Consider the following 5,508-nt stretch of genomic DNA (forward strand, 5'->3'; position numbering starts at 1 on the left):
CATATTCTCCTAGTATTATGTGTCAAATACAGTCAGGTAGGTAATCATAAGTTATAAATATTATGATACTGATTCTATCTTCTAGATACTACGTCTCTGCAAGGTGTGTCTCCTACCAGTGCCGCCAGGTCTCCTGGTGCGGAGATGCTTCGCTTGAAGTAGTCCTGTGAGGTAAGTATTGTTCAGCTGTTGACAAGAACGAAACTTATCCCGTTCGTGATACCGGCCTTCTTGCTGGCAGTTGTAACTTTAAACTAAAGTAACTTTGTCTCCACATAAGACTTTAGAGCGACATTGTGCTGTGCGTTTCCTGTGCTGGCTGGGCGGCGTTCCTGCAAGCGACTGTTAGACAACTTTAAAATTTTTCATTCATTCATTTCATTTTTTTTTTAATTACTAACTTAGTATTAGATTGAAGCACTTGACAAGACAGCGTGATGGTGTTGAGTCGTTTTCTAGTGGAGCTCCTATCCAACCAGCTGCTTGCAAACTCTGGCATCAATTCAACCATTATATAAAATAATAATTTAAAAAACAAAAAACCCGCCTGCACGGATAACTACAATTAAAAATCAACTGAAAAGACTGAAACAAGATAAAAATTCAAAACAGAATTGCAGTCGGAGGCATGTGCAAAGAGATAATAATTTATCATATAGAAGCACTTAATTTAATTGTAGTGCAGGCGGGTTTTTTGTTTTTTTAATTATTATTTTATTTATGTCTTTTTAGTTAAGAAAGATTACGTAACCGGATTAATTCCTCAAATTAGTTTATGTCATGTGGTTGATTTAGCATTTTTTTTTATTATTTATTTATCGTTCCATTTAATATTAAAAATGTAAGTTATGTACATACTTAGAATCAGGGTTAAAACACCTTCATTTTGATACCCCACTTAATATGCCTGGTAGATTTATTTTTATTTCCTCACATTATGGCTTCAAACAGCCGTTATATTGTTTTTTTTTATATTTCACATCTAACGATACCTCAAATGTGAAAATCCATTCAACGGTTCTAGAGATACAAGGTAATAAAGAATATTACATACATACAAGATACGCGCTAAACACATAACCCTCCTCGCAGTCGGGTAAAAATTTACTTATCACCTAGTATATATAATTACCTATGCGTTTCAACTCAATCGCAAAACCAGGATGTGGGTTTATTGTAACCCAATAAACAGATAGAGATAACACAACATATTCAGAAGCGTTTTTCAGAAGCAGAAGTTTTTGAGCATATTGTTTTTCTTTGTCAAAAATTACCAATAAAGACTGTTCTAATTCTTATACAATTTATTCTTAATCATAGAATTTTAAAGGTTTCCAATGTAATGACTATTTTTAGGCTTTCATTGCAAACGCTGGCTGACACCTACGAGATAAATCAACATAATGTACTACACAAAACTGTGCACCTTAGAAGGCTTTACAAAATAGTCTTAAGTTTAACCGAACTATATGCTAGAACCCCATTTTTCATACATTTTGTCCAGTATTTGCGAAGGTGTTTTTGTCAATATGGCATTAATCCTTATTAACATAAATACATTAATCGCATAGAGATGAGTAGCTCGTGGCTAAGCTTTTATTGCACAAGTTGATCGATCACAGCTACGCTTGACATGGTCGGTCCGTGGATGGGTGACCATGTTTTGTCCGTGTTCGGAAGGCGCGTTAAATTGTAGGTCCGAGGCCCAAAAATTACTATTATTCATACATATTTGATAGCCGTAACGGGTAGTCAGAAGTTAGAAAGTCTGACAACCAGTCTTACTAATGGATATAGTGTAGCTCAGGTAACTGGATTAAGGTGGTCAGATAAGTAGTCGCTCCTTGTAAAACACTGGTAGTTACTTAGCTGCTTCCGGTTAGACTGGAAGCCGATTCCAACATAGTTGAAAAAAGAGCAAGGATGATGATGATGCACAGAGCCTATAATTTTAACATAACCCCACAGCGTGACTTCTAGGCCTTTTGCTGGATTTGGGAGTTCTTTAAATAATTTGTTTTCAGGGTTCCGTGTTTAACTTTTTTATTAGGTATTAATTTTATTATTAAAAGTAGGTACCTAACTTAACTCCACACCTTGCCCTTAACTTTTTAACGAATCAACCGTTTGTTTTCTAACATATCTAAGACTGGCATATAAATTCACTTTCAATTCTTATTTAACTAAATCAATGATGTCCGTTCTATGATGTCTCATACATATCAAACTTTTGATACCACCCCCCATTTACAACGCATTTTATTTTTCCTCGGCGTGATAGGGGGGTATCACGCCGAGGAAAAATAAAATGCGTTTTTTCCGCATGTTTGTTCATTATGCATAAAATAGTTTTTGGCCAGTTAATCCTATTCAAGTCACTACGAAATTTGAATACTTTTCAAACTGACAGCAAAATTCCTTGCACCGCCGTTGATTGGAACCGTTCGATTGACGACGTGACAATAGTCAAAGTGTAACAATGTGTGGCGCCGTTTCCGATGCTGCAACAGACACGCAAAGCCGTCAAACGTCAGTCGCAGACTCAAGACTACTATAGAAATGTTAGCATAGATTTTCATTCCAGTAGCGATCGAAATCTAACCTAAACGACAGGTTCTCACTTCAACTACTACATTTTCGGCAGATTTTATTATGGAGAAAGAAAGGTGTTTGACATTTCCACAGCTTTGAAGGACAGAAAACTTAGTTGTATGCAGTTCCACGCGTTCTTAAGCAAAGAGACTTGACATTAAGACGGACGGACACTAAAGCGATTACATTATAAGTGTTCTTTTTTTCCTTTCGAAATAAGAAATCCAAAAAATATCCATAACCTTGTAATGTGGTATGATCTGTATCAAGCTATTACGTAAGAACTTTGATTTCATGTGTGCTCGGTACTAGGTTCGATCAGTCGACGGAACCCCTTTCGCGGAGCTCCACTTATGGGGATAGATCTAAAGAAACCTCCTTCAGTCCTCGTGCTAGCCTAAGTCTGGATGCCCAATTATAGGTTGATGCCCCATTTTTTTAAAAATAGTGATTTAATCAGATCTGGCCTTTAAGTAGGTACAATTTAAACTAAATTTAATATACGAAATTTTCTTGGTTGTTCCTTATTGTTTTGATTCCTAATTGGAATGACTTAAGAAACAATGGGAACTTGAAGAGTTTAAGACTAATCGATTAACGTAAGGATCATCCAAATGTGCTCACGCTTTTAAACTCATGCCGTTTTTTTTTAAATTTATACCCAGACTGTACCTACTTATAAAATAAATTGATTAAAAAATAAATAGCGACAAATTGCTATAATTTAATTATTCCTGAATTTGAGGGACAAGACGTAAAAAGAGGGAGAATTAAAACTATCGCAATATACTTCATCATTTTTAGATGATTTTTATACTAGGGCTTACGATACCAAATTATTTTAAGAATTATTTTTAAATTTTGTGTATTTTTTTCTGGCTCAATCTTCTGAGTAATCCATATATTGTAAGCACCTACCAAAATAAGTCAGTTTCTTTTTTTATTCTAGTGAGGTTCGTGTTGTTCTTAGGGAAATAACCTCAAAAATAAATGTATAACTTTTCCTACGATGGGGATTAACCAAATTTACGCTACTACTAATGCCTCTACGGAAGTCTAGCCGAGGAACACTAATAGACATAAGTAGCAGAAGTAAAGACAAACTTTAAGAAATTATTCAGGTGTCAAATTCGCACTTGTCTGGACACCTACTCCTATATACCCATACATATCATATTCAATAATTTATTTAGTGTATTCATCATTATTATTACAATGATACATTACCTCATACATACATACATGTACCTGCTTATATAATCGGCAAATGTGAGTCATTCTCATTCCGAATATATATCGAGCACACCGCTCACTGGCAATGCCTTTTGTGGTGTTATTAGTATTAGACAAAATCAAAAAAATACTGACTTGCTACTAATTTCATATTGATTAGTTTAGATGCCGGGAAGACAAAACTATATTATTATAGGTTATCCTAAATACTTAGGTCCAAAAACTAAAACAATGATTAAGAAAAATATAATATGGTATTTCCGTGATTCCGTCGCCCAATGTCGTCTTATGCACAGATAAACAAATAACTTGAATGAAATTATTCTAGTCCGGTGAAACGCGAAACTTCACGAAAAATAATTAAAGTACGTATAAATAATGCCAAAGTAAGTAGCTTTTATTAACACACCAATTTTGTTTTAGGTAAAATACGGTTATCGTTTAAAAATGCTACTGTCATCATTAAAAAGAAATAAACATACAAAATGACGAGATTGAAGAAATAAAAACGATGCGTTCAAAAATAACAGATTTTTTTCTGTACTTATATTAATGTCTAACGTATGTAAAAGTACTTAAAATAGTTACGAATACGCATAGCACAAATGTAATGGTATATAAAAAAATCTAAGTTGTAAATACACATGGAAAAGTTTAAAAAATATATCAGCGTTGCTGCTTATAAAGTGCTTAAAAGAAGTGTCGTCTTGACATAATTTGATAGGTGCTTATTCGAAACAACATCTTATCTTGCAGATATAAAATGACCTAGTTTTTAGAGTCTTCATAGAGATTTCTTAGTTTACATCTGAAGAAGTAGTTCCTGTGTTTACAAGTCTATACTGAGCGCATCATTGTCCCACGACGACGTAGCGCGTGGGTGTCCTACCCATTTCTTTGTATCTCGGCTTTATAGGTTCGTTTTGTGGAAAGAATAGAGTCGTCTCCCCATTTCCTTCTGAGCCTGCGAGTGCTTACTCAAAAACCTGTAATCTTAATAAGACACTTATAAGATACTTATCATCAGTGACAGTATTACAATAAACATTTCGTTTTAACTCACCGCCAACCGACAACCTTCCATATTTCATCTTTGATTTTTCAAATCTCAAATCAAACTTTGGTTTGCCTTATTATATTCTTGTTATTTTTACTCTCTAAGGCATTTGCAGATAATAATGTATCGTTTTATTTCAAATTAATAAAGTTATAAACCACAGTCTACTTCAATCGTAATAAATCCATAGACTAACCTAAACTAATACGACGTGGGATGATAAGATTCAGATTTGCTACAATTTTTTGTCAAAACAATAAATGTTTAAAAAACACAAACTTTTTACATTATATTTAGTCTACTATCTACCTACCTACTTTCGGTTACATTACAATTTAGTAGAAAATGAATATAACAGGTTTGTACATTCAATAAAATCTAATTTTAGTTCCAGTAAGAAAATTTAAGAAAAAATGTTTACTACTTCCGCAATTATTTACAGAGAACATTTTTTTATTTTTACTTCAAGTAGACGCTTTATGTTGATTAAATTAAAATTAACGTTTTGTGCTCACCAATCGCCTGATTTTGAATAATTGATCAAAAAATAATGCACGTTAAAATTAAAATTAAGATATAAAAATGTAAAATATTGCTCAATGGTTGGCAACACTCGATAGGTTTTT

At 33.5% G+C, this 5,508-nt stretch overlaps 1 long non-coding RNA gene across 2 annotated transcripts; it reads right to left on the minus strand.

The window, feature by feature from the left end:
* Positions 1-4,341: 4,341 nt before the first annotated feature.
* LOC113495532 lies at positions 4,342-5,175 on the minus strand. 2 transcript variants are annotated; one of them, XR_003400734.1, is made up of 2 exons: positions 4,889-5,175; positions 4,342-4,818 (listed from the first exon to the last, which is right to left on the minus strand). It is a non-coding gene; the product is annotated as an uncharacterized LOC113495532 (long non-coding RNA). The 2 variants fall into 2 exon arrangements; XR_003400733.1 differs by having other exon boundaries at positions 4,342-4,811; positions 4,889-5,132.
* Between the last annotated feature and the right edge of the window lie 333 nt (positions 5,176-5,508).

Source organism: Trichoplusia ni, chromosome 7 (assembly GCF_003590095.1).
Source record: "Trichoplusia ni isolate ovarian cell line Hi5 chromosome 7, tn1, whole genome shotgun sequence".
In the NCBI taxonomy this organism is placed as follows: Eukaryota; Metazoa; Arthropoda; class Insecta; order Lepidoptera; family Noctuidae; genus Trichoplusia; species Trichoplusia ni.